The sequence below is a fragment of the Polyodon spathula genome, chromosome 45 (assembly GCF_017654505.1).
Source record: "Polyodon spathula isolate WHYD16114869_AA chromosome 45, ASM1765450v1, whole genome shotgun sequence".
Taxonomy (NCBI): Eukaryota; Metazoa; Chordata; class Actinopteri; order Acipenseriformes; family Polyodontidae; genus Polyodon; species Polyodon spathula.
Genome location: NC_054578.1, coordinates 2,728,680 through 2,748,526, shown reverse-complemented (window position 1 = coordinate 2,748,526; position 19,847 = coordinate 2,728,680). Strand labels below are relative to the sequence as shown.

General features: G+C 40.1%; 1 pseudogene; it reads left to right on the top strand.

Annotated features, from left to right (window-relative positions):
* The first annotated feature begins 1,663 nt into the window (after nt 1-1,663).
* The window catches only part of LOC121305906, a 30,055-nt pseudogene continuing 11,871 nt past the window's right edge, over nt 1,664-19,847 (top strand).

Here is a 19,847-nt window from a genome sequence, read left to right as displayed (position 1 = left end):
CATGACATTGTTGGACTTCTGCTAAACCGTTTCATGTTTTTAATTGTTGTAATACTAGGAGTAAAATAAACAGGTCTCTTCAAAACACCTTTATTTGTAGACTGAACTAGTTAGTGGAAGACTTGTAAATATGATTCTCACAACTGTGTTGGGCGTTTGTTTTCTGAACTCATGTAATATAATGCTTACATTTTACTGCTTATTACTGCCAGCAACGAGCCAAGTGATGTCTATAAACATTATAACAGGTTTGAAGTGTCTTCAGGTATATTACTAGCTATTACAGCAACAAGCTATAAGTCTCATCTAATTAATGAGTCTAATTTAAAAAAAAACGATTGAGGTAATATTTATTAATTTACTTATTTTAACTATCAGCGTTATATTTATGTTCAAATGCCATTTTTAATTATTAATACATTAATAAAGAGTGGGGGAAAAACCTGGACAAAACAGAATTTGCTCAAACTGGAAAATCAGTAGCCCTATCGTGGTTGCAGTCGAAGGCAGTGCAGACGCCAATGTTTTATACAGTAGTATAAGGCAATAATATGCAGGCCACCAGTTCAGCATGCAGTCTACTGACAGGCTTCATAAAGGTAAATATACGCTTCATAAAAATTCTATATTTATTTCATAGATAAAACCAGAAGATGATTACGAATCCGAGGCAGAGCCACAATAAATGTCGTGTTTAAATTCAAAGCAAATTATAAAATTGCTGAGATACTTGTATTGGAATATTGTTTCAAAGTTATATAATATATTAAAAGGGTTAATGCGTAGCCGAAGGTTTCTCACTGATAATTTACCCTCTCAGTCAAAACGACAAGTTTCTCGGTGTCTGAAAAGTTTAGAGGGAACGGTTTTGTTTACTGTACACTGCATTGGTATTTGCCTAACGCCTGGGTTTTATCCCTGCAAGACATGCAAGGCCAGTCTGCCCGTGGAGTACAAGCAAGGCATATGCTCTTTTTTTCAGCCTGTTTTTTCAGCCAGTGTTGAATCGTGCCTGCCTACTGACAGTGTCTCACCGCTGGTTAAAGGCACTCTCTGGGCAGAAACAGCCTGCCCATCTACGCCTCGGAAAAGTGATGGGCAGTGACACCAGAAGGGAGGTTGTTCTCAGGGACTCATCCAGCCTGGGTTGGGGCGCTGTGTGGAATCGTGGAGGGGCGTAGGGGATGTGGAACCCCCCCTTGGCAGGGTCTCCACATCAATGTTTCGGAGCTGCAGGCAGTTTCTCTGGCCGTGCAGAATTTTTTGCAGGAGGTTGGACGTGTGCTTCTCCGCATAGACAATACAATAGTAGTGACGTACATAAACCACCAGGGCGGCAGTATCCGTTGCGTGGCTCGCAAGCTTTAGCTCTGGGCACACAAGAACCTCCTCTCACTGCGGCCAGTACACCCTGCCTGGGGTGACAAATTGGGCAGCGGACCTCCCCTCAAGCAGTTCCCTGCGCCTTGCTCCTGAAAATTGCATTGTACACAAATGACCCCCCTCGACCACTTTGTGCTTTCGCGCGATTTGATTGCCTCTTGTAATGCTGAAATTTGCATATTTTCCGATTAGCATTACAAGAGCTAATCAAACCGCGCGGAGCTCCCTTGCACGCAAATTCCAGATTTAGCTGGGCTAGTTAAATCTGTTAAATGTTAAATCTAGCTAAGAGATTTTAAGATTTAGCAAAATATTTAGCTAAATTGTTCATTCTTGTAGCTTTATAAATGATATCTGAATGTACGCATTTAAAAAATATATTTATTTTCCCAGCATTTATAAATGTGGGGAGGCAGGCATTGAAAACGTCAGGACGGGGGCGGGCGTATGGAAAGAGGGAGAAACCGGTCCTGGATCAGAATACCTGCAGCAGCATGAATTAAACAGACGTCTCTTTTTTCTCAATGAAATGGAACGTCAATGGCAGTAGGCGTGACTGGTTGCAACTGTTGCGTATTATTGGCTGCAAGGACACCGTAATCCCATCTTGCGAGACTGATTGGCTGGCCTGGCTGTCGACTCAAGGGCGGGAATCGCGTCGAGGAGAGAGGCGGCCATGCCGGCTCCGGCTGCCTGGTGGTTTCCTATTGCGGTGTCCCGCCGAGGATCCCGAATGGCGCCAGTTTCCTCCCTCGGCTTTTGTACCGCGCTTGCTCAGTGAGCTTTGTCTGCCGAAGCCGCTGCGAGTCGTTTTTATTTTGTTTGGTTTATTAACGGGTTGTTTTGTTTTTGTTTTGTTTAAATGTTGTTGTTTTTTTTTTTTTACTTAAAGTGACGGTTTAGATATGAAACGGAAGTGTTGCGATAAAGAAAGAGGCAACTTTACCAGCCGGCTGCAGAGAGAGGTGCAGTGAGAGAGGTAAACACAACTTAACATGCTCAATTCACAAAGAGGTCGTGCTAACAACACTACACAACACAGCACTACACAACACTACACTACACAGCACTACACTACACAACACTACACTACACAACACTACACTACACTACACTACACTACACTACACTACACTACACTACACTACACTACACCACACTACACTACACTACACACTACACTACACTACACTACACCTCACTACACTACACTACACCTACACTACACTACACTACACTACACTACACTACACTACACTACACTACACTACACTACACTACACTACACCTCACTACACTACACCTCACTACACCTCACTACACTACACTACACTACACTACACTACACTACACTACACCACACCACACACCACACTACACTACACTACACACACACTACACTACACTACACTACACTACACTACACTACACTACACTACACTACACTACACTACACTACACACTACACCTCACACTACACTACCTACACTACACTACACACTCACTACACTACACCACACTACACTACACTACACTACACTACACTACACTACACTACACTACACTACACTACACTACACACACTACACTACACACTACACTACACTACACCACACTACACCACACTACACTACACACACTACACTACACTACACTACACCACACCACACTACACTACACTACACTACACTACACCACACTACACTACACCTTACACACCACACCACACTACACTACACTACACCACACTACACTACACACACTACACTACACTACACACCTACACTACACACTACACCTCACTACACTCACACACTACACCACACTACACTACACCACACTACACTACACTCACTACTACACCACACACACTACACTACACTACACACACACTCACACTACACACTACACACTACACTACACCTCACTACACTCACACACTACACTACACTACACTACACACTACACTACACACACACTACACTACACTACACCTCACTACACTACACCACACCACACTACACTACACTACACCACACTACACACACTACACACCTACACTACACTACACACACTACACCACACACTACACCACACCACACACACCTCACTACACTACACCACACCACACCTACACTACACTACACTACACTACACTACACTACACTACACTACACTACACCTCACTACACACTACACACTACACTACACTACACTACACTACACACACACTACACTACACTACACTACACCTACACTACACTACACTACACCACACTACACACTACACTACACTACACTACACTACACTACACTACACTACACTACACAACACTACACTACACTACACTACACACACTACACTACACTACACTACACTACACCACACTACACTACACTACACTACACTACACTACCACACTACACTACACCACACACACTACACTACACCACACTACACTACACTACACTACACTACACTACACTACACTACACACACCACACTACACTACACTACACTACACCACACTACACTACACACACTACACTACACTACACCTCACTACACTACACTACACTACACTACACTACACTACACACACACACTACACTACACTACACACACTACACTACACCTCACTACACTACACCTACACAACACTACACATGTGATTGGAGTACGATGTGGTGTGGTCAAGTGTGTGACTACACTACACTACACACACACTACACTACACTACACTACACTACACTACACTACACTACACTACACTACACCTCACTACACTACACCTCACTACACCTCACCTACACCTCACTACACTACACTACACACTACTTTACACTACACTACACTACACCTCACTACACTACACTACACTACACTACACACACTACACTACACCACACTACACTACACCTCACTACACCACACACACACTACACTACACCACACTACACTACACCTACACACACACCTACACTACACTACACTACACTACACTACACTACACTACACACTACACTACACTACACACTACACTACACACTACACTACACTACACACTACACACTACACTACACACTACACCACACTACACACACTACACCTCACTACACTACACTACACACCACACCACACTACACTACACCACACTACACACACCACACTACACCACACTACACTACACTACACCACACTACACCACACCACACTACACTACACCACACTACACCACACTACACTACACTACACTACACTACACCACACTACACTACACTACACTACACTACACCACACTACACTACACTACACTACACTACACCACACTACACTACACTACACTACACCTACAACACTACACACTACACACACTCACTACACACTACACTACACTACACTACACTACACTCACACACTACACTACACACTACACACTACACACTACACTACACTACACCTACACTACACTACACTACACCTCACTACACTACACTACACTACACTACACTACACCTCACTACACTACACCACACTACACTACACTACACTACACTACACTACACCTCACTACACTACACTACACCACTACACACTACACTACACTACACCTCACTACACCTCACTACACTACACCACACTACACCACACACTACACTACACTACACTACTCACTACACTACACCTCACTACACCTCACTACACCTACACCACACTACACCTCACTACACTACACCACACCACACCACACTGCACTACACTAAAGATCAAGTTCAGAATTGAATTCTTAATTTTAAGTTTGAATTTTAATTACATGAACGTCTAGCGGAGGTACAGTGGCGCAGAAACATTTTAGTGGGCGTGGGAGAACAACACTGTGTTCGGTTGCTATTAATATTATTATGTTAAAAATGAATATGATGTTAAACTTGTTAAAACGAAGCCAGCATCAACATATGCTTACCATAAAACAAATCGAAAAGCAGAGTATAAAGTTATAATCCACTTAAATACTGCACTTTAGAACTGTTTACTTGTTCACACAGGTTTTATTATTATTATTATTATTATTATTATTATTATTATTATTATTATTATTATTATTAATGTATTTGGCGATTTAATATTTAGAACCAGTTTATTTAGGGCTTCAGTATTTATTTATAGCTATTTTAGCTTTTTATGGGATAATGTTTTGGGGTTACTTTCCAAAGTGCTTGGGCGATTTTTTTTTCTTTCTGTTACTGCTTGCTTAAGTTGTACCTTCTTTCCTTTGCTGACTTCCACAACTAAATCTTTATGGTCACTGGCACATTCTTCGGGGGCGGGGGTGGGGGGGCATTGTTTTACATTTCACCACAGTTTGCAATTCTGTTTTAAACCCTCCGTATCTTAACTGTAATACAGTTTTAAATCCCACGAAAAAGCCTCAGTTCCTAATTGTAATCTCGTTTTAAATCTCGCAAACGTAGTCGCCAATAGAAATGTAGAAATGTGCTGTCACTCACTTTTAATTTTAATTAAAAAAAAAGGATAATTTCAAAGTATTCTTCCATACCCCACAGAACAGGTGACTTGTATACAGTTGTATAATCTTTCAGTGCAGTATCTGGCTTCACTGCACTTTTATTTGACACATTTCCAGCATTGGTTCCTGCTGAAATAATTACATAGAATAACAGTAACAACGTTATATTTAGATTTGGTGCTATAAAATAAACACCCACACAAAAAAATACGTCTGGTTCTCTCGTCTTTTTTAATGACTATAATTGAATTAATACATAATAAAAACAAACTAACAACTATCAAGACTATATTGTTTAATACATATTTGTTTTGTAGTCACAGAAACAAAACTTCCTATCGTCTTGTTGCAGACACGCAGCTGCTAACGTCAGCTGTAAACAGTGCAGTGCAGACTTGGGTCAAACCAACATTTGTGTAGGGTGAGTTTTACTGTATAGTGCAGTCTATATAACATTCTGGTAGCCACGCCCGGCTTGCGCCACAGTTTTAACCAAGAGAACTGGTGTGCAGCAAAACACAGACTATAACCTGCTGAAAAAAGCATTATAGCAAGGCTGAGCTCTTTTTTTGTTTATTGGGGTTCTGGTCCCTCTCTCATTCCTTGTTTATGGAAAATCTCCTTCATCTCACTCAGTGCAGCACATTTGTGAACATGGTAATGAAGGGAGTCTGGAGTTAGTAAGGGAAGTTCATAGAATTTAAGAAAGGGATTGTAACAGGTTGTAATATATGTTGTTGTTGTTTTTTTTTTTTTAGGAAATTTGTTCAGAAGACAAAACTGGATCATCCTTGTGAAGGAGAAGATTCAACAATGGAGCCTGTCCATATTAAAGAGGAGAGTCCTGCACTAGAATCAGTCCATATTGAAGAGGAGAGTCCTACACTAGAATCAGTCCATATTAAAAGGGTTATTCTCAATTCTAAACCTTTAAACAGCTTGCATGGCTCTCTGTCCTGTACAGAATGTGGAAAGAGTTTCAGTCAGTTACAAAACCTGAAACATCACCAGCTAATTCACACTGAAGAGAAACAATATGTCTGTGCTGACTGTGGGAAGAGTTTCAGGAGATTGGGAGATCTTAAAATCCACAGGCGGATTCACACGCAAGAGAAACCATATGCCTGTGCTGACTGTGGGAAGAGTTTCAGGAGATTAACAGATCTTAAAATCCACCAGCGAATTCACACAGGAGAGAAACCACATGTCTGTGCTAGCTGTGGGAAGAGTTTCAGTCAGTTAGGCAACTTGAAAATACACATGCAAATTCACATTAGAGAGCAACCACTTAGCTGTAGTGAATGTGGCAAGAGTTTCAGAAAGTTACAAAACCTGAAACTTCACCAGCAAAAGCACACTGTAGAGAAACGATATGTCTGTGCTGACTGTGGGAAGAGTTTCAGTCAGTCAGGCCATTGGAAACAACACCAGCGAATTCACACAGGAGAGAAGCCACATCACTGTTCTGACTGTGGGAAGAGTTTCAGTCTGATGGAAAGCTTGAAAATGCACCAGCGAATCCACACTGGAGAGAAACCACATATCTGTGCTGATTGTGGGAAGAGTTTCAGTCAGTCAAGCAATTTGAAAATACACCAGAGAATCCACACAGGAGAGAAACCGTATGTCTGTGCTGACTGTGGCAAGAGTTTCAGGAGATTAGGAGATCTGAAAGACCACCAGCGAGTTCACACAGGAGAGAAACCATATGTCTGTGCTGACTGTGGGAAGAGTTTCAGTCTGTCAGCCAACTTGAAAAAACATCAGCAAATCCACACAGGAGAGAAACGACATGTCTGTGCTGACTGTGGGAAGGGTTTCATTCAGTCAAGCAACTTGAAAATGCACCAGCGAATCCACACAGAAGAGAAACTGTATGTCTGTGCTGGCTGTGGGAAGAGTTTCAGAAGATTAGGAGATCTGAAAGACCACCAGCGAATTCACACAGGAGAGAAACCACATGTCTGTGCTGAGTGTGGGAAGAGTTTCAGTCATTCTGGCACTTTGAAAAAACACCAGCGAATCCACACAGTAGAGAAACCGTATCACTGCTCTCAGTGTGGGAAGTCTTTTACTGCTTCCGGTTCTCTTAAAAGACACAAATGCAAGTTGTGAAAGTTTAGGCAGAATGTGAGTGTAAATCCTCACTCAGAAATTCAGCTTAATTTAAGAAATGTGAGAACTGGTTAATGTCTACAGATGACACAGATCCATCAATATTAACCACACTGTTCTGAATCCGCTATATTATAAAGTATATTCCTATACGTTTGTCACGGATGGCTTTGTGTGACGTGTGGGTGAGGACGCCAGCTTCAGGAAGCAGTAGTCAAAAACAAGGTGTGGGCTAAAACTGAGTGCTGTGGCTGCGCTCAGTGCCTTATTAAAATAATAAAGAAACCATTTAAACAAACAAAAACACTTCAGCAAAACAAAAAGGCACGTTGGCCAAACTAAACAATAATGCAAACAAGTGTATCGGTATATAGCGATTGTTTCTCTTTCTTTCTGCTAACTCGCTTCTCTCCTCTGTCACTCTCCGCCTTCTGAGCTGAGAGCGGGCCTTTTATATTCGTGACTGGAGCCTTAATTACCTGTTAATACATGACTTTATTAAAGCTCCAGTCATATTCCCACAAGAGTTCTAGGGCACAGGTTTTAACACCATCCCCACTGACTACACATAAGACCGGCTTTTTCGACGGTCTCACACAGTAAATAAATAAAGACGGACGGCACTCGACCACCCGCACATAAACACAATAATAGTGATTAGGATGGACGGCTTCATTCGCCCATGTACAAATACAACAATAATATTAATAATAATAATAATAGGTGCAAAACAAACATAAACAAATATGGAAGGGATGAGCAGTTTGCCACATCGTTTTATAGCATTACTATCATTGATTTCTCTTTTAAAATGACCCTTTGAACCAGCTTTAAAACACAGCCTATTGTCGTTCCAACTAATATGTTTAACTCTTACTAACATAATAAACTGCATTGGAATGAAAACCTGTTTTAATCAGTAAGAAGGTGTTTGTATGATTAGTAATCTGTGGGTTAATTGTGTTCTGGTGAACTTCAAGATTGAGAGAAGTAATCTGATGAACCCTATCGTTGTGACACTGCCCAGAGAAGCAGTGCTGTGTTTGTAATACATCTCAATCAGAAAGGACGTGCTGATTTTAAAGGTTTTGTACAAGGATGATTTGTACATCCCTATATATTTGTGCACAATGTTTTACATAGTTTTCAGTGTGATTTATAAAAACTTCAGTAAAACGGATTAAGTTCATTATTTTCTGTTTTTATCAGGCATGAGAAGTTTACATGTTCCCCTGAAATTCTGCCTTTTCAACGTCTCCTGGTGTCATTTCAGAGATTTGAGCTGATCCAGTTTTTTTGGGGGGTGGGGGAGGGGATCACAGTGCAAGCGCAAGAGTAGTGATCTGAAGGTAATGAAAGTCTATCTTTTCATTAACTGCTCTACCTATAAACATAAATGATGCATATTGTGATGTAGATGTTATTGTTATTGTTTGAGGTAATGTTTATTAATATGGAAGGTCCATGAAGTGGAAGCAGACCTTGTTAAATGTACGGTTTGTTGACATTCTCGCGTCCTCAGATGGCCGTCTGTGGCAAGCTGGCTTTGTGGTGCTGTCAGGCCAGGAAACGAATGGAACGCACAACAGGCAAGTACTATGAGGAGAGATACAAATCTTTATTATTTCTCTTCAAATCCACTCTTCAAACCGCTGTTTTGTGGGGCTCAACACTGGCTGTGTGACACTAGGAGGAGCTTCATCAGTGTCCAGACTGCACCTGTAGATCTCTGGTTCATATTGTATTTAGTAGTATTACTGTCACTAACAGCAAACTGCACTGTATTTAAATAGGAAGCTTGCACTGTACTGCCTTGTAGCACCTGTAAATCGCCTTGGATAAAGGCATCTGCCAAATACTGTCTCTTATACAGATAGTAAAACAAATAGTTAAAAAAAAAAAACGCTTTTTAAAACAAATGGATATCCGTTAAGATTGGTTTTAATGAGATGCTGAGTATTTCACCTTATTGAACTGTTCACAATGTAAAGGACCTGCAGGAGTGTGCTGCCATAGAGGTTTATGTTACTGAGCACAAGTGAACATTACAGCCAGCTGTGCCAGAGACAATCAATCAATCAATCAATCAATCAATCTCTCTCTCTCTCTCTCAAATTAGTGCCATGAAAAAGTGTTTGCCCCCTGTCTGATTTTCTGCATTTTTCACATTGACTTTGGTCAGATCTTTTTTGTGGATTGTAGTAGTATATAGAGGGAGTCTGAGAGAGAAAAAAACGACACCAAAGTTTGGTGCTTCTTTCATTTGTTTGGTGTGCAAGGTAATCAAACATGCAATCTTCAGGTGTGAAAAAGTTATTGCCCCCCCCCCCCCCCCCCCCCCCCCCCCCCCCAGTTAACTCAACCCAATTAAAGGGATAATTAGGGTCAGCTGTTTGAATACTTTGGTTAACAATCAAGCCTGATTTGGGCCAGCCCTGCCCAATATAAGTTATATATATTATATATATATATATATATATATATATATATATATATATATATATATATATATATATATATATATATATAATAAGAATATCATTAAACTATACATGTAATGAGTAGTTAAACAGAGACAAAACTTGAATTATTCAATAAACACTTCCCAAAGTGCATCCTGTGTTGTTATAATAACGCAATGCGAAATGAAAAGTCAAGTCTAAATACATTGAATGACGTGACAGAAGTAACACGCTGACGTCACTTCAGTTTAAAGGTTATCGTGCATGTGTTTTTAGCACATTGCCACTAACGTTGTCAATTTAACTAGCGGCACAGCACCGTGCTAGACATTTTACTTGAGCGATAACCTGAACAGGGAAAAGGAAGGTCAGCAGATGAAAGAAAGCACTTTAAAGCCCATTAAAAAAGACTGGCACGGTTTTCTGGTATTGTGATCTCTTTACATGGTCTCATGACAAAGTGCTATGATTTTCTTTAGTGATTACAATTAATGTGAAGCCTGTGCATGATAAAACATGTGATTGCGCATCAAGCTTACCAACAGTCACGTCCATAATGCTAATTTGGGCACTGGCTAATAAGACAGGGCAACACTTTTATTGCATAACATGCTGTGACAGGAAATGACGTTGCACACAGGTACTGCAGCTGCAGCAAGAGACACGTGGTGCGCCGTTTATTTTAGAACACAAAAATAAATAAAATATTTGAACAAAAATAAATGTGAACACAAACCAAACCCAGGTCAGGCTGGGCAGTTCTGAATGCCCCTTTTTCTAAACTCCATTTGTGACCCCTGGTCCTTGTTTCTTTTTTCAGGCTGAAAAAGTCCCTTGGGTCGACACTGTCAATACCAATACCTGGCAGAGGACGAGTTACACAGCTATGCCGTCAAAACAATAACCAAACACACGGCGTTCGACCGTCATATATACATACGAAATAAACAAATAATAAACAAATACACACATGCAGTTTAAAAAGTTAGGTTTGCAGAGAAAGTTTGAAATAGTATTTTTTTATGTATTAAAAAAAATTAGCAAAGAAAATGTTATAGATGTGATATTTGATTATATAAATACCATTATGAATCACTGTAAAATATTTTCCTTTATCCCAAGAAAATGTAATATTATAAATTGGTATTACATACTCAGAATGTGACAAGATGTACAATGTATGGAAGTCAGACTTGAAAATATAGCTTTTTTTAACAGTCACTTTAAATGGCTCTAAAGTAAAGGCACACGTTGAAATAATTCAGCAGGCAACAATATACATCCTTTAGTAAAAATAGAGGAAGATAGATTTGATATATGCAGGTTTTTTTTCATGGCCGGTCACTTTATCATGGAATTGCCTCAAAGCAGAATATAGGGATGATTTATCCAGTGAGTTGTACAGTACAGTTTAAGACGATGTCCCTTTGTGTGTCTCCTAGACCTGATCTGAAATAAAACACCTAAAATTGCAAGAGGGGGCATTTTCAAGGTATGTACCTTTGGCATTCATTCTCAGGTTATGATAAAAAAACAATTTTTCGATTTCCATTGACAAACTGTATATTGGGAAGCATTATATTGCAGCTAGAGCTTGTTAACAACAAAACTACATTTGAGGTGTGCAGTTTGCAAATTGACCAAACCTTAACATTGTCTTGAAAGAGCTGGATACTTGGTCACTAGTGGAGAGTTAAATATAATAATCCTAACGTTCAAACGAAGAGAAACGTGGAATCTTGCAGATGCAATTACTATCCATCTCATAAGATTACCAGTGTGACTTAACAAAATGAGAATGGTTAACAAGGTGATGAATGGTACAGACAAGACTAGTAGTTCATATTTTCCATCTGGGAGTGTACGTACGTGATTAGGAGTACCCTATTTATCAAGCAAGTTTATTCTTTTGTTTTCAGTAAATATTCTGCATTTCTCAGATCTACTCCTGGTGTTCAGGTGTCCTCAAGTAGCTGAAATGCTGTAAATTCTCTTGCTTTCTTCAAGACCCAGTAACTAATTGAACTTCCCAGATTCACTGCAGAGTTAGGGCTTCACTCTGCATTTCATGGTGTCTTAAGGTTTGATAAGTGACTGGACTCTTCAGCCATTCAGTACGTTGACAAGATTTATGTTTTGTGAGTCCGCTGGTGGACTTTCAAGCCATCTATCCGTCTGAAACTCCTCCCACACTCAGTACAGCGATACGGTTTCTCTCCTGTGTGAATGCGCTGGTGTGATTGAAGATTTCCTAACTGTGTGAACCTCTTCCCACACTCGGCGCAGCGATAAGGCTTCTCTCCCGTATGAATGCGCTGGTGTCTTTCGAGGAATAATACACGACTGAATACCTTCCAACACTCTGTGCAGCGATGAAATTTCTCTCCTGAGAGATTTCCTTTAGCTGCTTGAGAAAAAAAAAAAAGGAGACAACATTTATTGTACAACATTCTTACACATTGGCCCTTCTGCAGGGCTTCCCTCATAACCAGGACCAACTCTGATGAACTCTGATGAGAATACAGTCAAACCCGCTTAACTCCTGTTCATACCAACTGACAGGTTCAATATAGCAGGTGTCAGTACGCACAAATGCTTTAGAATAATCAATTTGGTTACTAACCAGTCATTGATTTCCACCTCCACCTAATATCACAGTGAGGAATACAAATATAAGATCGGGTTTACATGCAAGTGCTGTATTGAAATGTTTCTTCTGGTGACACTTAGCAACCCGACTGGATTTGGCATCACCCACTGATGAGACATGTGATCCCAGCACCACTATAAAGCTGTGGGAGCAGCACAACTGCAAACAGTCTACCAGAGACAGGGAAAGACAAATATCTAACAGCATTTGAAAGAGGCGTGACAGTGGATGCACATCTAGCAGATGCCACAGTAGCAAGGACAGTTATATTGCAACTTGCAAGGCATTGACATAGTGGTTAGGTTAACTTGAGCTGGCATTACCAAAAATGTTAATCTTCAGCACACTTCTACAGTTAAGTAACTAATTTCTGCACAGTTAACAAGTGTCTCAATGTTTCTTGTTTTGTATAATTACCTCTAAATCCCAGTTCACATTCAGGTGGACAATCATCACGCAGGCTGGATCCCAGATTGTTGTTCTCCTCAAGTGTACAGACATTATTTTCAGCAGGATCTTCCTCTGCGATGGGGACACGTTCCTGTTCTATGAATTCCTCTTCAAAGGGAACACGTTCCTGTTGAGGGACCTCTTCATCTTTAACACATGTCAGCTCTGTAACCTGCTTTAGACTCGCACACCACCCCTGGCCTAAGGATTCCTCTTGTGTGTGACCTGCTCCTATCCTTGGCCCTTCCTGTGTTTCAGATTCAGGGACAGCACGGCTCTCTGTGAAAGAAAATATAACAAAATAATAACTTACTAGCCAGGTTCCTCTACAAAGCCAGCCCCTTGTCAGAATTCCACTGAAAGACGTCACTGGGTCATTCTGGTGTTTTTTGTGGCTTTTTTGTATTTGTATTCATTTTAAATGCACTGTGACCGTGTGCCCAACCCTTGTGGATATTAATTAATTTATGTATGTATTATTTGTATTGTACTACTTCTTATTGTTATTATTATTATTATTATTATTATTATTATTATTATTATTATTATTCTGTTCAGACGGGCGAAAGCTGTCCGTCATTATTAATTATTATTTTAGTCGAAAAGCCGGTTTTATAAAATGTAGTTCTTGACAGTGGAAATCTGCAGGTGTCTGCTTGAGCCAAAGGGCAGCTGGCTGAAAGAGAAAAATCATGAATTATCTTATAGAGGCTTCTACTTTGCCACACAGTTACATTCCCCTGAGCTGGGAATGAGGCAGGATCCCACATTGCTTCTAAAGTATTTGTGGTAGAGAGGTGATCAAGATTTCACCCCACCCTATTGCCACGTAACTCGTGTAGAAAAGTTTACTGAAAGACTATAGAGGGGCCCAACATAACCTGAAGTCTGTACCCCATGGCTTAAATACTGTGATAACATGGTAGGACGAAATGTAGTCCTACCATTTCAAGGGTCTGTGAAAAGACTTCCCAGAATGCCTCAACAAACAGGTAGAGCTGATAGTTTAAACCAGTGGACTGGAACCAGTTTCAAACGTTTTTTTTTTAAAAAACTGTACCCCTTCTGTCTGGAGGATTCAGCCCAAGCACCCCTTTACAATTGCCGCTCTACTGAATGGTACCACAGCTGCATTGAACTAAAAGGCACAATAATCCGATTAAAAAATTGTTATTTTCCCTGTTTATGTAATATATATGTCTCGTCAGTTTAGGAATGACAAACTGCTAGTTAATGATAGAATATCAAACAGTAATTCCTTTCTTTTATTTTGACAGCATTTGGGGATCTTGTCGGAAACACATATTTGCTTTCTATTCTCACCTTGTAATAGTCCCTGGTTCCCGTTCCTGCGGCAGTCTTGTTCACTCCAGTCGGGGTTCATGTTTCTGAGAGGTTGGTTACTGTCCGCATCTGCAGCGCTCATGCATTCCCGCACCGCTTTCAACTCGCTCTCTGATATTTCCAATCTCAGCTTCAGCCTTTCATTCTCTTTCTCCTTCCCAGCCATTGCAATCTGAAACTCGTTCAATTTACTGCCCACAACTCTTGTGATTTCCCACAAGACGGTGTCTACAGCCGCTTTCACTGCGTGCTCGATGGCAGAGCCGAGCTCGTCTTGCAAGAGCGAAACGGACACGCTGACGTCCATCCTCGCCGGGTTTCAGTTTGCAGCAGAATCCTTTTTGCTTTTAGATTTTTTTTTTTAGATGGAGAATCAGCACATCTTCTGCCACAAGAAAGAAAACACATGCACTCGTCTTACTTTGCAAAGAGCAGCTTTAATATTTTAGCATTGGGTACAGCTTAAACGTAAAGCGCGTTTGTTTCCTCAGTAATTGTGTACAGCTGACACGCTCCACTCTGAGTTATAAATAAAACAGAAAGGGGGCTCTTTGTTTTAGACCTCAATGACAGAAATCATTAAGCATTTCACCCAACCTAACGCTTTAAACAGCAGGCAATAAAACACTGCAAAACCTACGGCGGCTGCACACCTCTCTATCTCTCACCCTCACAAACAAAACCAAAACGTCACCAGCAGTGGGCGTGCCTGCTTGCAACCGTCGCCTATGATTGGCCGCGGAATTGCTCCACCACATCCTGCGAGGCTGATTGGCTGACCTCCCTGTGAGCGGGAGGGCGGGATGGCGGTGGGAACACGTGGATATGAAACTGGATGCCGGAGTTAGCCATGCTGGCTCCTAGCGCCTTGTATTTTCCTATGCAATGCTCTTCTGTGCATCCCGTTTTCGGTCGCGTTTGCTCAGTTAGCTTTGCAGTGCCAACGCCGCAAGATGCTTGAATTGTTTCTGCCGCCAATAAGGCGCGACGGTAACAACCAGGCATGCCCACTGCTAGTGGCTTTACCAATCACTTCCAGGAAATTGAAAGGCTGCTTTGTTTACTTCAGGGGAGAAGGAGGCGGGCATGGGTACTGCATTAGATCACATGCTGTTTATAGATTGGGTTAAAGCGTTTCCTTGTGATTTATAGTTGTCTTCGTTTATTACCTGCATTGAGTTCTGAAGCAATGAGTCAATTTTCTTTTTTTAATTAAGAACTCTTTGCAAAAGTTAAACGGGACTGTTTGTTTGATTTATTTGTTTATCTTACCAGAGATTTTTATATGCATGTTAATTCGCCATTACAAATACTAAATTTTGAAGCAAAGAGGATTCTGCTACTCGAGTCTCATAAACTCGGCGAGGATGGACGTCAGCGTGTCCGTTTCGCTCTTGCAAGACGAGCTCGGCTCTGCCATCGAGCACGCAGTGAAAGCGGCTGTAGACACCGTCTTGTGGGAAATCACAAGAGTTGTGGGCAGTAAATTGAACGAGTTTCAGATTGCAATGGCTGGGAAGGAGAAAGAGAATGAAAGGCTGAAGCTGAGATTGGAAATATCAGAGAGCGAGTTGAAAGCGGTGCGGGAATGCATGAGCGCTGCAGATGCGGACAGTAACCAACCTCTCAGAAACATGAACCCCGACTGGAGTGAACAAGACTGCCGCAGGAACGGGAACCAGGGACTATTACAAGGTGAGAATGATCTTGATGGTATTTCTTGGTCATTCCAACTCTTTAAATAACTTTTTTCAGTCGATATTATTAAGATGTCTTGGCTATAATTTCTCATTTAGACACTTTTAAGGTGTGCTTATAAATGCTCTCTAATTTGCACTAATCTGCTCCCTGTTCTGCTGTGTTTAATCCTGCATTTAACCCAATCCTGTAGTATTTTGTATTTCACTTGAACGCGTATCTAACCCTGATGTAACGCTCAACACTGTTATCTGCTCTTGAACTGCCCCGATATCAAATCGCACTGTTTTGTATTTGCTCTTATTAGGACTGAAGTCATTGTATTTTGTATCTTGCTCTTAATTGTATTGTAATTCTTCATATGTGTCTTACTGTATACAACTGTAAGTCTGAAGTCTATTGATACAGTCTAACATTCTGTATAAGACAAGAGTACTGTCTGTCTTTGAAAATATCTGCACCTAGTCCAATTAATATTTAAATGTTTTTTTTCTACGAACTGTAAGAAAGCACTAGTCTATATGAGCGAACCTTGACCAGTCTGTGGCTAGTAAATTAAATAAACCCATATAGTCCCATTTAGATTCTTAAGCTACGCCATATTAGATTAAGCTAATAATTTGTGACCTTTGGATATTGAATCTATGAAAAAGGACCAGGGGTCACAAATGGACTTAGAAAGGGGCATTCAGAACAGAAAATAGGAGACACTTTTTTACACAAAGAATTGTGAGGGTCTGGAATCAACTCCCCAGTAATGTTGTTGAACAAAATTAATTTGTAATTCTTCATATGTGTCTTACTGTATACAACTGTAAGTCTGTTAAGAAATTAATAATAATAATAAGAGTGCTATTGATACAGTCTAATTAATTCTCCAGACTATAACAAAGTACTAGTCTGTCTTTGTATATCTCACCTAGTCCAATTTAATATTTAAATGTTTTTTTTCTACGAACTGTAAGAAAGCACTAGTCTATATGAGCGAACCTTGACCAGTCTGTGGCTAGTAAATTAAATAAACCCATATAGTCCCATTTGAGATTTTAACACGCCATATTGCAGAGGGTTAAGCTAATGGTTTGTGACCTTTGGATATCGTTATTTAACAAAATGGCTATATTTTTTTTTTTTTTTGCAAAAAAATAAATCTAATTTAAAAAACGTTTTTGTTTTTTTTTGTTATAATTTGTGTGTTGTTGAAATCACTCCTTGACAAACGCTTAGTTTTTGCTTGAAAGTGTTTATGGACTTCCTTAATATAAAAGGCACTACAGTAAATTTGCGGTTTGCCAATAGTTATCCTGTGCGTTTACCATGTTTCAATATGCTGTACCATACCTCACTGCTTCAATGTGGAGCATTTCTATGGTAACGTTTATAAGAGCTGTACTAACTGTTAGTACTAGTAGGGCTGAGTAAATATTAATTCAGCAGGGTTGAGTAGCACTGCAGCTGAAACATGATTGTATTTGTTTTGCATGCACGTTTTTTTTAAATCCACTACAACAATAAATGCAACATATGTAATACACATTAACAAAAATAACGAATATGGTTTCAGTATTGATATATAGACTAGTACAACTTAAAGAAATGTGGCTGGCAAGTATGAGTTATAATTTTGTACCATTTTCTTTCACACAGATCCCAAAGAGAGCCGTGCTGTCCCTGAATCTGAAGCACAGGAGGGGCCAAGGATAGAAGCAGTTTACACACAAGAGGAGTCCTGTGACCAGGAGTGGTGTGCGAGTCTAAAGCAGGTTACAGAGCTGGCGTGTATTAAAGATGAAGAGGTCCCTCGACTGGAATGCGTTCCTGTTAAAGAGGAATTCATAGAACAGGAATGTGTCCCCATCGCAGAGGAGGATCCTACTGAAAATAATGCCTGTGCACTTGAGGAGAACAACAATCTGGGATCCAGCCTGTGTGATGATTGTCCACCTGAACGTGAACTGGGATTTAGAGGTAATTATACAAAAGAAACTTTGAGATGCCTATTAATCTTGCAGAAACTGGTTACTGAAGTAGAGGTGTGCTGAATTGAACTGGTCTTTCTGCCTCAATTTAAGCTAGGGATGTTGCCTAGTCACTATGTCATTGGCTTGCAACCTAACTATCCTTGTTACTGTGGCACCTGCTAGATGTGCACCCTCTATCATGTCACTTTCGAATGCTTTTAGATCTTTGCCTCATCCTGTCTCTGGTAGACTGTTTGCAGTTGTGCTGCTCCCACAGCTTTATAGCCATGCTGCGATCTGCGTCCCAAGTCCAATCGGGTTGCTAAGTGACACCAGGGGTCGTTTTTTCAAAACTCAGATAATCGGATCTCCGCTTTTTGAACTGGATTATATTGTGCAATTGGGTTTTTTTTTTCAAAGCATGAAAATGCGATCTGGTTTACCGTGTCCGGATTTTGTTTTTGGTAAATCCGATCGCCCTTTTTTTTAATCACGATTAAATGTTGCAGTTGGGTTTTTGAGAATTTAAAAGAGGAGAGCAAGATCACTTTGATCCAAAATATCAGGGTTGTTGTGATTCAACTGTGGAGGTGGATTTAGCTTCTAAATGACCATAGAGCATCGATACTTTTGTTTGAATTGTCAGAGTAAACACATGCTATATGTCAAAATAGAGAGTTAGAACATAATATTTACATATTTAAGTTTTGTATCCATGCAAGCAAAAAAGGAAAACAGGTATAGCTTTAATAAAAAAGCAGAAACACACTTCACTTATGCCTCCTTGAAGCGAGTCTTCCGATGAGGAAGACGTTGAGGATGTCTAAAAACACAGATACTTTTTTCAAAAGTTTTATTTTTATTCAATTTTAGATTTAGTTATTTAATTCCTCCTAAGAAGGCATACATAAAATAACCGTTGTTTGCAGGCGTTATATGCCCACTAACATTAAAGGGATTCGAATTTTGTACAATTTCAAAAATAAAACAGAGTTGTGTATTAATCATTATTACCACAATCTTATTTATTTTGTTAAATTAGGTTATATCGTAAATAAGACCTAATTTATTTTTAAGAACTAGCCTACTTTAAAAACTGGGTTTTGTAATGAGTGATTATTTGTTATCTGGATGTAATCCAGCAGTGATATTTTCTGGAAAAACGGATCAAAATGATCCACATAAAAGTAATCTCCATCACAAAATATAGGGTTACAGAATCTAAATCACTTTGGTCCAGATTAAAAATTTTGAA